Source organism: Myodes glareolus, chromosome 5 (genome assembly GCF_982192425.1).
Source record: "Myodes glareolus chromosome 5, mMyoGla1.1, whole genome shotgun sequence".
NCBI lineage: Eukaryota > Metazoa > Chordata > Mammalia > Rodentia > Cricetidae > Myodes > Myodes glareolus.
Genome location: NC_142030.1, coordinates 4,760,858 through 4,776,871, shown reverse-complemented (window position 1 = coordinate 4,776,871; position 16,014 = coordinate 4,760,858). Strand labels below are relative to the sequence as shown.

At 44.8% G+C, this 16,014-nt stretch overlaps 1 long non-coding RNA gene across 1 annotated transcript in view; it reads right to left on the bottom strand.

The window, feature by feature from the left end:
• The window catches only part of LOC146894798 (uncharacterized), a 50,658-nt gene extending 36,715 nt beyond the window's left edge, over nucleotides 1-13,943 (bottom strand). Inside the window, exon 1 of the long non-coding RNA XR_015737789.1 lies at nucleotides 13,512-13,943. This is a non-coding gene — a long non-coding RNA (uncharacterized LOC146894798). The remainder of the gene's footprint in view (nucleotides 1-13,511) is intronic.
• Nucleotides 13,944-16,014: the final 2,071 nt, after the last annotated feature.

Sequence of the window (16,014 nt, the reverse complement as noted above, 5' to 3'; positions counted from 1 at the left end):
TTTGAGGGGGACTTGCCTTAGTCGGGGTTTCTATTGCTGTGATGGAAAAAACGTGACCGAAAGCAGCTTGGGGAGGAAAGGCTTTGTTTCATCTAACACTCCCTGGCCCATCACTGAAGGAAGCCAGGGCAAGAACTCAAGCAAGGCAGGAACATGAAGGCAGAAACTGAGGGAGAGATCATGAAGGTGTGCTGCTTACTGGCCTGCTCATCATGGCTTGCTCAGCCTGTGTTCTTAGGACCACCTGTCCAGGGATGACACTTCCCACCTGTAGGTTGTGCCCACCCACATGGATCACTAAACAAGAAGATGCCCCACAGGCTTACCCGAAGGCCAGTCTAGTAGGCATTTTCTCAGTTAAGCTGCCCTCTTCTCAAATGACTCTAGCTTGTGACTAGTTAGTCTGACTAACCAGGGCAGACCATTTAACCAATCCACAGAGAACAAATATCAGCCTGCGGAGCAGTCTGGAGTATCACAGCATTAGATAGCAGAGGGGGCACAGGCATCTGCAGAAACTGTACAGATTTTTCATCATAACAAATCACAGTCCAGGACACTTGCTCCCACCAAATGGGCTCATGTGCTAAAGGTAAAAATGCATCTGGATTTTAGGTAAAAGCAGTCAGGCATCCGGGGCTACAGAAGGCTGCAATGTAAGAACTCGGGATCTGGTGGCTGGCACTGGGGGTCACCAGGGGCAACACTGGGGAATGGTAGGTTCACAGACAGAAGCAGGAGCATGAAAGGTTGAGGAGACAAGATAGCCTGTGAATGAAAAGCCAGTACTGCAGCCACTGTTCATTAGGAGGTGGAAGGAGGGTGTTTGAATACTGGTCAGTACATGAATCAGTGTCCCATTATAAGTCAGAACCCAAACAGCTCCTGGGAGATAGACAATCCAAGATAAGAGACAATGAAACAACTCTTCACAGAAAGGAATGAGGCTACGCATCTGATGCTTGATGTACACATAGACCAGCAAACTTACTAACACACTCAATAAAAGAAAGGTGTCTACAGCCATAAACAAGCTAAAAATGATGGTGGGATCCTGGGATGTCTGTATAGACGCTGGTTATACAAACCATGGAAACAGTTTTTCATGTGCTAGTATAAAACTTTGCAGTGCCCGAATGATGTCCACTGCGGGTCAGACCACTCTACAGTTCATTCAACTGTCATTTGTGTGTGTGTATGAGCGTGCAGTATGTTTGTGGTATGTGGTACGCAGGTGAGTTCATACGTGTACATATGAAGGCCCAAAGAGGCTGTCTATGACTTGTTACAAGGAGCCGGGCCCCTTGTTTATTCCTGCTGCCCAGCTTGCTTAGTAACGAAATAACCACACAGAAACTGTATTAATTTAAACACTGCCTGGCCTTAACTTCTTATTGGCTAATTCTTACATCTTAATTTAACCCATTTTTATTAATCTGTGTATCGCCATGTGGCAGTGGCTGACCAGAGATTCTAACCAGCATCTGTCTCAGGCGGAAGATCCATGGCGTCTCTCACTCTGCCCTTCTTCCCAACATTCAGCTCTGTTTTCTCCGCCTACCTAAGTTCTGCCCTATCAACTAGGCCAAGGCAGTTTCTTTATTCATTAATCAATGAAAGCAACACACAAACAGATAAAATTCCTACACCAATGACTCTCAACCTATTCCCTGAGCCAAGGTCTCTCAGAGAACCTGGAGCTAGGCTGACGTCTCTCAAGCCCCACTCCTTCTCTGACCTCTGTCCACGACAGCGCTGGGCTTACAGGCACGCCTTCCAACTTTGATGTGGGTGCTGGGGAGTTGAACTCAGGTGTGCATTGCTGTACAGCTAGTGCTCTTAGCCACTGAGCCCTCTCTCCAATCCCTACTGCTTACCATTTAGTGCCCGAGATCTAGCACTTTCCGGGTTGCAGCGGCAAAGGTAGCTGCTAAATGTCATTCTTTGACTCTGAGAATCTCTGCTGAGAAACTAAAGTTGTATAGAGTGTCTCGACTCACAAGTTGAACAACAAATACCCTAGTTAAGGCATCAGTGCGTGGACTCACAGACACACAGGTTTCTGGCTAGGAATCTGACCAGCCTTTTCATTACAGAGTAATTATTTTGAAAAGTGAAGCGCTCAGTATTTATCGACTATGGAAAGCTTGCCTTCCACCTGCTGTATTTTCCGACTATCGAGTTCACTTCATTTGCCTTTGAGGGTTCCACTTTCACAAATAGGATTTAAAAAAAAAAAAAGATCAGCTATCTCTCAGATGAAACAATGAGCAACTTCCAACGAAGGGTGTGGGGGACCCCAGGTCACTGCTTTCCATCTTTTGTTGCTTTGGGCCTTCACTAGATTCAGCCTTTAGCCATGTGACCCGATTAAAGCATCATCTGATATGCAGGCTTGCCAGGAAAGGGCAGGGCATACCTAATATCCCGACATCATTCATTTTTAATTGTTTGCATTTATTTATTTGAGAAAGACTAGGGGAGACATGCCACAGCACCCATTGAAACCAGAGGACGAACCGTGGGAGTCATTTCTCTCCCTCCGCCATAAGGGTCCTGGGGACTGAGCTCAAGCCAGGAGGTACCTTGACCCACTGAGCCATCTTACTAGTTCTGTGGCATAATTCTTAAATATACCTCTCTCTCAATATGTTTCCAATTATATCATAAATTACATGGAAACCCTGTAGCGAGGATAATTTACAGAACCAAGGCTATATTGTACTTTAAAGTCATTTTGAGGCAGTGTTTAGTATGCTAGCTGCATCATCGCCAGCATGAGGTCCCAGGACTCTGCTGCTCACTTGGGAGGCATCCTGAGTATAGTCTTCAGTTGTCCCTTTCTGTGGGGACAGGTGCCAGGACACCCTGCAGATTCTAAAATTCAAGACTACTTAAGTAGGCACAGGCTTCCACATCACCTAAATGCATTCTCACACACCCACTTCTACATTTTAAGTCTTGGCATCTGCTATCGTTTGAATCCCCAGATGTAGGGGTCCACTGAGGCCTCCATCTGTGAGCTGGTTAAGCCTGTGTTTTCAGTCCCAAACCAAAGCCTATGACTACTTCCCTCTGTCAGGCAGTCACAACCTTTTTCACCAGACAAAAGTAGACACAGTAGAGATTATCTGTAAGTTAACAGGTGAGATCAAACAAAAAGCAGTTATTGGTTCCTGAAAACATACCTGAGAACATGCACAAATCCCTGGTAGTGACATCATGGCTGGGATCACCTTCACACAGCCCTGAGGACTGGAAAAAATACATCTGCTTTTCGCATGTGAGGACTGATACTTAATCAAAGAGTCAAAGCCCACTCACTGGGAGCACAGCCTAGTGGCAAGTCCAAACTCTGCCTAGCAACTCACAAACCATGTACCAACAGAAGTATACACACACACACACACACACACACACACACACACACACATTCACATACACATACAAACAAGCACACACATTCATGCATGTACACACACACTCACATACCCACAAACAAGCACATGCATGCATGTACACACACACATACAAACATAGACATATACATGTGCATGAACAAGTGTACACATAGTCACATGCAAACACATACCTTCCTGAGGCCAGCAAAGGATCTTCAAAAAAAAAAAAAAACCAGTCATTTTACAAATGTCCTATTTTCTAGCACCCGCCCCAACCCTTTTCCTCTGCCCTGGATCAGTAATGGAGCTAATAAGGGTTCAAGACTGTTCTTGCCGGGGGCCAATTTCCCTTCTCCATGTCTTCCTTTTTATTCAGAAAATAATTTTCTTCGCATTGTTTGCATGAAAGCTTTCCAACACCCCAAATAATGCCGAGAAATTGGCTTTTATTTCTGAACAGGCTTTCTCGGCGCACCCTGTATCTCTCGGCATATCTATTCTATTAATCTGAGCCTTAATGACACAATGGCTGAGAACAGTGTCCGGATGTGTATAAATGAAAAAATTTAATAGATTTCCCTCTTAATGTAATAGAATTGGCATGCCGCGCCGGGAACAGGAGTGAAAGTAGTCACTCAGGCATTGTGTTTACATGATATTTAAATACAAGTGGCTGGGGCGTAAGTACCACTAACTACACCTGAAAGGGACACTGCCTCCTAATCATTGTTTCAGCAATTGACAGTTGTTTACACAACAGGCAGTACATCCACTGCTGATTTGAATAATAAACACGCTTAAATACCAGCTGGATAATAGAAGGGTAATTGAAACGTAGTTTAGGGCTCTGATTCATAGGCTTTGTATTAACACTTCCATTCGCCATACAATGCCACACTTTAGTGCAGGCTCTAAAAAAAAGATGAAGGCATTGTTTCAAACATCGAGGTCTATTAAGGTTGATGAATACACACTGGGGGTATAGTCCCGCACAAGCCATGCCTGGGCACACTTGAGATTACTATTGTGTAGTGGGTTTTATCAAGGCACTAGGAAGCTATAAGAGAGCCATCGGGGTGGCCCACCCTGCATTGTGTCCACTAGGGTGGTGGATGGCACCCAGGTCCTTCTCTACCCACCCAGAGCACATCAGGGCTAGTGGTTCATGGGGGGAAACCGAGAGAACTGGCCTGGGGCATCTCCAGAGTCATAAAAGCAATTACCCTAGCTTAGCTTCGTATATCCCAGGTCCTCTGAAGCTGTGGACGCTCCTTAGCCAGCTTTGGCTCCTATTGGCAGTAAGTCTACAAGAGGCCAAACTTGGGCATCTGTTCCCACGGGCTTTCTGTTTCTACAGCCCACCTCCCCTCGCACCCCAGGGCCCCTTTACAGAGCAGCACTGCCAGGTTGGCTGCCCTGCTCAAGCTGGTCTTTGTGGGTAAAGAGCACCCAGCGGGAGTTCCGTACCCACCATAGTCCTCAGATCTGAGCATCCCAGGAGGAGATGGAACCTGGGCCTTACTTGGGAAAGTTACTCATGCGGCCAAGTTTACCAGCCCAAATGCTGATAGGTGGATTAATTTGTCTGTTTACCATGGCAGCTCCAGCTCACAGGCGATGCCACACCGACCATTCAGGGCACTCTGTCCTGAGCAATGGCCACCGGGAGCAAAGGACCTCTCAACCTCACATCGCAAGAAAGTCGCTCAATGAGTGCAAAGTGAAAGCCAGAGAACCAAGGAAAGTTGCCTAGAAGTAACACACTCCGCACGCACCAGGCAGGAGAACCGTCACCAACTGATTCCTGGAAAATCCTCCAGGGATTAAATTATTACAGCACTTTAAATACAAGGGACTAACCTGAGGCCACGGAGATGCTGGACCACAGCATCAAATCCAGTTGATGATCAATGATAACAATGATAATTACAAGATCGCTCTCCTCTCTCTCACTCTCTCTCTCTCTCTCTCTCTCTCCTTCTCCTCCTCCTTCTCCTCCTCTTCCTCCTCCTCCTCCTCCTTCTCTCTCTCTCTCTCTCTCTCTCTCTCTCTCTCTCTGTCTCTCTCTCTCTCTCTCGCACACACACACACACACACACACACACACACACACACACACACACACACTTCTCTCACCTTTATCTCTGGGCCTCTTGCTTCTCCCTGTCTGGCCTCCTTTCCGTCTCTCCTTGCCCTACTCCCTCTCTCCTGGACTGAGCTGGGTAAAAACAAGGTGTTTATTCTCTGATTTCCTTTTTAGTGAAGTCACCCCCATCCATGACAGGGTGATGGGGGCACTTCTGCCTCCTCTGAGACCTGGCAGAGCCTCTAGATCCTTAAGTGAGTGGCTGAGGGAAAGTGCAATTAACCAAACCCAGTTGTCATTTACGCCATTCTGAGGCTCATTAGGACACTCATTGCACCTCCTGCCCTTGAAGAAAGGGAGCTGCTTCTGGAATGGGTGAGCACATCTGACTGGCACGGACGGCTGCTCAGATTTAGTTTCCCTTCAACTACAGCCTGAGATTCCAAAGACACACGCCCAGCATCCCCCACATGTGAAATCCATTTCCTTCCTCTCACACTCACCTGCTCAAAGCCTGGGATGAACGATGAGATCCACATTTGATCTTCAGTGCCCTGCAGGACACGATGGTGCCTGGCAAACGTGGTCCCTGGTCATAGCCACTGCAGCAGTGGTGATAGCTCCAGGGAGTAGAGAAGAGGCCACATGACCAAGGACAAGCATCAACAGCCGATGGAACAGCCGACAGAGGGGGTAACCTCCCCCTACGCTTACTCTAGTGAAGCCAAAGACAAAACTGCAGAGACAGAAAGCAGAGGCAGAGGCGCAGTGTCTGAACAGGCTTCAGTGGCACCAAAGCAGGACGTCTAGGAAGGCTAAGCATCAGTGAAGGGTCAGGAGGTCAAGAACATGAGCTTTGGCACCAGCTCTGTGTTCTAACCTCAGCTGAGCCTTTGACACGAGGTTTCCTGGGGCTGTTTATTGTACCTCTGCCATGGGACTGCGTCCTGCTGATATATAGGTATCGTTGTAGGCCACCTGTGACACACCAGCCAGTGTCTCCCCACAATATACATACAGACACCGTATACAGCAACCCCATAAAACACTGTTCTCCTGTTCATTCTGAGCATGCTGTGCCTGAGGCCGTTGACAGGGCAGGCAAGGCCAGGAGAGGGACTTAAACGCATCCAACAGCTCTAGAACGGCAGGACACCCGACTGTCACCAAGCACCCTCAGGCACCACCAGCTCTCTTCCAATGGTGGTTGTGAAAGGAAAAGATTCACTAAAGATGAATTGGTTACGAACTGGACGGAACTCACGTGCTACACAGAGCTCAACTTCAGAAGACAGGTGTGATGGGTAAAAGTGGGCCTTGCACCGTGAGGGGAGGAGGGGCAAGAAGCCCCGCTCACAGGCCAAGCCAGGGAGTGAGGACGAAATTAGAAGCTGACTTCTATCTATCTATACCATCCAGGGCCCAAACTTCAACCCTTGAAGGTGACCTGTGGGCACTCCGTGACTGCACTCATTAGTACGTGTTCTACTAACTTAAGAAGTGCCTGAGTTAGAGAGTAGTGGAGGATGTGTGAAATAAAGGCAGAAAATGAGACTCTAGGAGAGAGGAAGGGGGCAGCTGAAGGGAGTGGGGCTGAGGAGGGAGGGAACCATGGAACAAAGCGGAAAGCGCCCTCACGAATCGGTCACTCTGGATGCTAACTCAACATCAATTTAGAAAACCTATATATCCCAAAGACTGCTTCTTCTCATATAAGAGGTGTGCAAAACATGTGAAATGACAGCAAATAATGCAATATTATCAATAAATGAATGCATGAAAGGGAATGTGGAAAGAAAAGCAGAGTATACTGTGCACCTCAGCACAACTGCACCCCCGCCGGGAGAAGAGAAAGGACCGCTTGGGTCAAGGCCTGGGGATGGCCGACCTAAGTGGGAACTCCAGAGTACTCAGCAGGGCCTGCCTGGGCCCAGGAAGAAACCAGCTGGACAGCTGGGAAGGCCTGAAAATGCAGAGAGCAGGACTTGGCTTCTCAGTGGACACTGTCCCATCCCCACTTTCCCTCCCCAGCCCAGGTGTTGGATCCCAGATTCCTAAACATCAAGAATGTATCAATAAACTAGGTGAATGAGCTGTGCAGATGCGGCAGCTGATGGGAAACACCATGGCACTTAGGGGGCAGCGTGGAGGTCGAGCTTCAAGCCGCTGAACAGAAAAGGAAGTTTCACGGGTGCCATGCCCTCCACAAATACCCAGAGAGAGCAGTGAGAACTCCCGGGTGCCACTAACAACCAGACGTCCACAGAGGACTTACAGAGAGACAGCCATAGGGAAGACAAGAGACAGCTGAGGGATGAACGGGGAATTCAAATAAGACAAAACCCTATGTGATGTATTTAAATGCTTGAGATGATCCTAAAATAAGGTGCTGTTTCATAGGAAAAGACATGAGGAAATTCTGGGAACTAAACACACACACACACACACACACACACACACACGTGCACACATACACACACCATATAAGATGGAAAAGACAAAACAAATTTGAAAGGTAAACTCAGCAAACTCATATAAAATGACTTTAAAAAGAAAAAATATAAGACATTAGGAGAAACAAATCTAAATGCACCAGCAGCTTTAACAGGTATGGTCTGAGAGCTAGAAGAAGGCATCCCTGCGCTGAAGGACACACACCTTTGGTAGATGCATCTAATAATGGTGATTGAGTAAAGGAGGGTAAGTGTGAAATGAATGAGAATGGGACAAGCAGCGTGTAAAGAGTGATCATGGCATCTCTCAGTGTGAACTTTCAGATCTGTGAGAATCAAGAAAAGGTTCTGTAAAAAATAAAGATTGTCAACAACCACCCATGCAACACCCGTGCCATAAAACAAAGGAGAAAATGGCTTTTAGGATCCACAGGAGGCTATATGCGCACCCGGGACACTGAGCAAGTGTGTCATCTTCAGCTACGCTGTGGAGAGCGTCTCTCGTATACTGCAGATTGGGGAGTTCCTGGAGGGCCCATTCCAGCAAGACAGAGGAGGAGCCCAGGAGAGACAGGCGTAAGGCAACCCATGGCTCTGCCAGCCATCTAGAAAACAACCGTTTCAGACACAATGCCAGAAGGGAGGGGCACAGTAACTAAGATTCCATGTAACTGATTCTGTCTTTGAGACCCTGAAGACATTTTAAGTCTTAAGTAGGAAGTATAGAAACTCATCAAACCCTAGATTGTGGCTCTTCTTTCTAATCACTCTGCATTTTACTATTAAAGGAGTAAATTTACTATTAAATTCTACTTTTACCTTTTTTAGTTACCTCAGCCTGCTTTTTCTGGGGCTCCTTTATCGTATTTCTGAGTTTTTAAACTTAAATACAATCTACTTATTTTCATTAATTCTTTTTGTAAAGATTTTTTAAAAATTTTATCAGACATGTATAGGCATTTGCCGACGTGTGCGTCTGTACACCAATTGCGTGCCTAATGCCTGTGGGAGTCAGAAGGGGGTGTGAGAGCCCCAGGAACTGAAGTCACAGACAGTTGAGTTGTAGTGTGGGTGCCGGGAATAAAACTCTGATCCTCTAGAAAAGCAAGTGCTCGCGACTTCTGGACCATCTCTGTGGCCCCCATTTTCATTAGTTTTTAATGATAAAAGAATTCAAGACAATATGTTTTAAATTCTGTTGCTGCTTTTGCTGCATCTGGTAAGTTCTGCTATGTGGTACTCCTGGGATGTGGGTCTTTCATTCTGCACTGCGGTGAAATTCACTAATGAGGGGTAAGTGTCTAAGGTTGAGAGACATTGAAAGATAGTTTGGATGATGCAAGTTAGAATAGAAAGTGAACTAAGTACAATCTTTTGAACTCACCAAGATAGGACAGATACAGAGTATTGTCTCTGGATTTGTCAATTGCTATGGATAGACATTGTTGATGTACTTATTGTCTGTATACATTGTATGTAGTTATTGTACTTATTATATATAGCTTTCTCTTATATTGGCTGCAACCTTATGAATGCAAACACTGTGTGTTAAACACTGCACCTAGAGTTTGCTCTCCTGGATTCCTGGGTATCTCTGGGGCCCATGCCTGGGACGTGGCATGAGCTCTAGAACTTGTGGCATTCACGAGCATGAGGAAAGGACTCCACAGACTGCATTTCCCCGCTCTGACAATTGTTTCTCACACACTGGGCAGATCCACTGTGCTCTCACAACCACCAGGATTTCCCGGCCATAGACACCAAAGTGTTCACCCTCAAGTCCTACGTATCACCCATGCTCGCCTGCCTAACAGACCCAGCTGGGGACAGGCTCACTGCCTCCACTCACTCGAGTGCCCCAAGTCCTGTCCGCACTTCACAGCCTCCTCAGTCCTTCAGGCTTTAAAAACTGGACAAATGAAGCTGGGTGCGTCAGATATTTAAGTTCCTCCAGAGTCTTAATGAATTTCACAAATATTTAACAAGCAAATTAATTTATGTAAAGATCTGTTCATATTTGATAAACTTGAAGCAATTTAATAAATCCTGTCCTGTTTTAATAAACGATGGATTAGGGTAGCCTTCCTACAAACAGTAAATACATAAGGAAAATATTTATTATGCACCTGCCTTTTCAAAGATCATGGAAAGATTATCTTTGCCGTAAAGACTTGACATCACTGCTGTGTGTATTTGCTGGGGCAGAGGGAGGAGAATGAGCAGGCACATGTTCAGACTACCAAACCAGTGATGATGTCATGGGCAAGGTGGAGTACTAGGCACAGACTTACTTGGCACAAACCCTCAGGCACACCAAAGCACTACAGCACTGTAAGCATCACCTGAACACAGTTGTCAGGATGCTCACTCCTCCTTAGCAATAGCAGATGCCGTTAACACACAGACTTCTCCTCATGCGTTGCTTTATGAGCCATAAAAATCCCATCACAAAATACTATATATTATTCAAGCCTTAGCTCAGATAGTTAGCTCAACTACAACCTTCTCCAGCCTCCTGCTTCCCTTCCGGCAGAGTTAGCCCTTGCTGCCCTAGACTGAGAGCATCATGGGAATATCCACAGGACGGCATTTGTCTGGCTGCCTTATGGTTTGTGCTGTGAACTTCAGCCTCTATCTGTGCACTGGGAGTTCCTCCACCCTCACCAGCAACTTGCATTCTCCCCACAGATAGTTAAGAAGCAACAGTATGTGGCCTGGTTCCCTGGATCGTGGTGGTACCATGGAGAGAGGATGATGGTGGATGGCTCTTGTCATCTTCTAAGGGTATCGAGACTGTTGAAGTGATACCTGTTGCCTTCCAGCATTTGCCTCCCTGCATGCAGGGAACTTTGGTGGAGAGACACAGTCTTAGCATGCTCAGGGCAAGCAAAGGGGCTGGCAAATGAATGGAATGAGAAGAGATCATCCTGAGTGATGTAGCCCAGACTCTGAAAGACAAACATGGTATGTACTCCCTTAAAAGCAGATTTAGTTGTAAATATGTAAAGGAAAACTACGCTGTGCTCCACAAACTCAGAGATGCTAAATAACAATGAGGGCTCAGTGGGAGGGGAATCATGAATCTCACTGCCAAGGGGAAGTAGCATAAACATTGTTGGTGGTCAGAGGGGGGGTCTAAATGGGAGGGGGGGAGAGAAGAACAGGAGGGATCAGGATGGGGGAAGATGAAGGCAGAGAGTACTGGGAAAGACAACTGGAATTGGGAGCATCTCTGGAATTAGCTAGAAACTTAGTGCAAAGGAAACTCTCAGGAATCTATGAGGGTGACCCTAGCTAGGACACCTAGCCAAGGGAGATATGGAGAATGAACCAACCATCTCCTGTAACTAGGCAAGACTTTCAGTGGAGGGATTGGTACATCAACCCAGCCTCACAACGTTTGGCCTACAATTTGTCCTACTTACAAGATGTGCTGGGGTAAAGGCGGCACAGAAACTGTGGGACTGGCCAACCAATGACTGGTCCAGCTTGAAACCCACACCATGAGAGGGAGCCCACCCCTGGCACTGCCTGGAGGGCCAGGGCCCAAGAGATGTAGGTTAGAAACAAACACAACTTGCAAAATAAAAATTCAGTGAAATTATTATTAATGATATTCTGCTATACTCATAGATCAGTGCTTAGCCCTGTTGTCATCAGAGAAGCTTCACCCAGCAACTGATGGAAGCAGGTGTTAGGTGGAGCTCGGGCAATCCTGCAGAAGAGGAGGAGGAAGGATTGTAGGTACCAAAGGGGTCAACAACACCACAAGAAAACCTACAAAATCAACTAACCTAGGCTCATTAGTGTTTATAGAAACTGAACCACCAACCAGGGAGCCTGCATGAAACCAACCTAGCCCCTCTGCATATATGTTACAGATATGTAGCTTGCTGTGGGACTCCTAACAACAGGTGCATGGGCTGTTCCTGGCTCTGTTGCCTGTTTGTTTGTTTGTTTGTTTGTGTCCCTTTCCTCCTACTTGGTTACCTCATCTGGCCTACTTAAGAGAGGAGGTACCTAGTCTAACTGCAACTGGAAATGTAACGGCTGGTTGATATCTACGGGAGGCCAAGAGAAATGGAGGAGAAGTGGATGGTTAGGAGAAACTAAACCATGGTTAGGATGTAAAAACAAAAAAAAAATAATAGCAATAAATAAAAATTATAGCAAAACACTGAAGCTTTGTTTACAAGAAAAACAGAAATAATTCAAATGTCCAGCACAGAGAATGGGTATACAATGTGTGATACTCTCCTGATAGAATGTTCCACACCAACTGAAGTGAATAAATCCAAATGTAGGTCTTTTAAAAGTACTACTTGGTGCTGAAAATATGACTCAGAGTGTAGAGAAGCTTGCTGCCATACCTGACAATCTGAGTTCTATCCCCCAAAGCCCACAAAGTGGAAGGAAAACAGATTTCTATAAGTTTTCCTCTGACCACCACAAATGTGCCATGATATGCACATACATAATATTTTAATGTTTTTTAAAAAATATGAATTTCATATGAAAGATGTTAGTATTTGTTCATTTTGGGTGATGTTATTTTATCATCTGTGATTTTCATTTTCATATAAAATGTTTAATATAAATGATGTGAAACATACATACATATCTGCACTTATAGGTTAAATAAAATAAAAGAGAAAATTTTATATTCACTAAAAGTCTGATTCATAAAGGAGACACAACCATCATAAGCATTTGCACTTACAAAAATCCAAGGGAATTTATAGAACAAAATCCATTAAAAACACAGAGAAACACTGAGAAAACTGCCATAATAGTAGGAGATTTTCACTTACATTTCAGAAGAAATCAATAGATAAAAAGATAAATAAGGATATAACAAATTTGAAGATCAACATCAAAAACCCAACATAGTAAATAGATTTTTGAACTTTATAATAGAATACTGAATGCTTATACTTTTCAAATACCCTTGGAATTACACACACACACACACACACACACACACACACACACGCACGCACGCACGCACACACACACACACACACACACACACACATTAGACCACAGGTAAAACTGGAAATACCTAAAGCATAAAAATGCCACAAAGATGATGTCTTGACATTACATTAAAAGGTGATTACTTTAGGGAAAGGTGAGAAAGATGGTTTCCTATCTTAAGGCAACTAACAGAAGAAAAGAGTCCATTAAACTCACAGTTTCAAAGGGTGAGTTCAAGACCATCACAGTGGGGAGCACGACAGCAGGCAGGCAGGCATGGCACTGGAGCGGTAGCTGAAAGCTTGTATCCCCATTCATTCAAAAATAGGAGGCAAGAAAGCTAACTGAGCCTGCCATGGCTTTTACAGCCTCAGTGCTCATCTGCCAGGGCCATATCACTTCCAAGGCTACACCTCCCCCACCAAGGCCACACCTCCCCCACCAAGGCCACACCTCCTAATCCTTCCCAAGCAGTTCCAACCACTGGGAACCAAACATTCCAATACAGGAGCCTATAGAGATCATTTTCATTCTGGTCACCAAATCCCCCTTACTAAATTCAGCATTAAAGGTCAGTACACCTCTTGGACTTACCTCAAGGGCAGAGCCCTTCCTTCTGTCCTGAGAGATGAAATGCCAGGGCCTTTGTGTCCATCTCTGGACACAGCTTTTCCCTAGTCAGCTCTGTTCATGTTCTTTCTCAGGAAAGGCTGTGTCCAGGCAGCTCATAAGGATTCTCAATAGATTCCTTTGCTAGCTAAGGTTTACTTCCTGTTAGTTAAACTCAGTATGAAAAGGGCCAACAGGAACACACACAAAAGGGAACAGCTGAGGAGAGATGAGGGTGAGGTGATCTTCAGTGGTGTGAGGAAGTATCGTCTGCAGAGCACACCACCCCAGCCACCCAGACAAAATGTCTCTGTGGCTGATTTAGCCTATCTGGTCTGGGTTTGCTCGCTGTGAGGAGCAGTGCGTGTCAGGTTTCTATGGTCATGCATGAAATGGCAGAACAGGCTCGGCTGAGCCCTCCCATAAACCCAAGTCAGAATAAATAGGAAGATTTATAAAGGGGAGGGCACAGTTCTTCGACTATATTGATTTAAAGGTGGTGAAATAAATGATTAAACTGTTCACTCGGGTGTTCCATGAAGCAGATCTAATGTGCAGTTTTGTGACCTGAGATGACTCCAATGCCACCATAAATCAAAAAAGCTTAACAAATATTAAGATAGCAAAAAAATTACCTGTATGGGAAAGGTTTGCCATTTCACCCACTATCACTTAGAAAGCCCAGGGCTCTGGAAGCTCCAAGCTGGCCTATCAGAAGGCCAAGGGTGTAGCAGCATTTCAAATGTACTTTAATAAATAAAGACTGCCTGAAGATCTGAGAGTACAACAGTCCCACTGGTCAGCCTTACAGACCAGTTATTGATGGAGGAGGGTTATCTGTCTATTGTGTTATTTTCATTGGTCAATAAAGAGACTGCCTTGGCCCATTGATAGGACAGAAAATTAGGTAGGCAGAGAAAACAGAACAGAATGCTGGGAAGAGGGCTATGAGGCAGAAGCCATGGAGCCAGCCACCAGGTCAGACATGCTGAATCTTTTCCGGTAAGCCACCACCTCATGGTGCTACAGATTATTAGAAATGGGTTAATATCAAGATATGAGAGTTAGTCAGTAACTAACTCTCTAGAGATAATGGGCCAGGCAGTGCTTAAATGAATACAATTTGTGTGTTGTTATTTCTGGGACTAAGCTAGCCATGCGGGAGCTGGGTGAGGCAAAAAGCAGGCCTGCCTGTAGCCCCTCACTACAAATGACGCCCATATTCCCAAATATTGTTTATAAATGTTCTTTTACATTTATAGGGGGTATGATATAGATATGAATAATTTGCTTTGTTATGGATTTTAAGGTCAATTTTGTTATATGTGTATATATTTCTGATTTTGATTGTGTAGTTCATTTAAAAATGCAATGTATAATTAAAAATATAGGTTGTTAATGGATAATCATCGATAATAGTCAAGCTTGTAGTAATGTTAGTCTGATTTTCTAAAAGTACATAGATATATTTCAGATAGACATTCATATCTTTCAAAGACTACAAAACATGGCATTTAATGTTTTAATAACTTAGGACTTTTCATGACAATGAGACACGTCTGCTCCTGGCAGCACCAATCTACTTCAAGAGGAAGATGGGCATCGAAGAGGCTCCTTATGGAGTTGGTTAGCCATTTGGGCAAGAAACTGCTCTTGCCTGGACTGTTATATAAACTGGACACAGAGAACCCACAGAGAGAGGACTGCTAAACTTGCCTAAAGGTGAGATGATCTTTCGGGGTTCCTGATTCATGAAAGAGTCTGCGAGACATTCTACAGGACACAGCAGATAGTGACTGAACTGCCTTTAAAATTTCCTGCTTCATGGAAATGTCTCTGGATATTATGGGCCTGAAGGCCAAAGATGGGTGCCCCAACGATACAGAGGAACTTTGGGTGACTGTCCAGGCAGTGAGATGTCTCTGTCATTTCTAGAGTTTTGGAAGTTGCTTACTTCTTGTTTACTTAGGTAATATATCCTTCTGGAGTCTTTGATGGAGTTGAAGAATGGATAGTCATAGTTATAGTTTTCCATTAATATGATAAAGATATAGTTATAAATATTGTAACTGTAATTCTTGCTTGATAACTGTTTTGTTATATGTAATTTTACTATGTTAAAATGAAAGCCTTTCTTTTTTGTTTAAATAGAAAAAGGGGAAATGATGGAGGAGGGTTATCTGTCTATTGTGTTATTTTCATTGGTCAATAAAGAGACTGCCTTGGCCCATTGATAGGACAGAAAATTAGGTAGGCGGAGAAAACAGAACAGAATGCTGGGAAGAGGGCTATGAGGCAGAAGCCTTGGAGCCAGCCACCAGGTCAGACATGCTGAATCTTTTCCGGTAAGCCACCACCTCGTGGTGCTACAGATTATTAGAAATGGGTTAATATCAAGATATGAGAGTTAGTCAGTAACTAACTCTCTAGAGATAATGGGCCAGGCAGTGCTTAAATGAATACAATTTGTGTGTTGTTATTTCTGGGA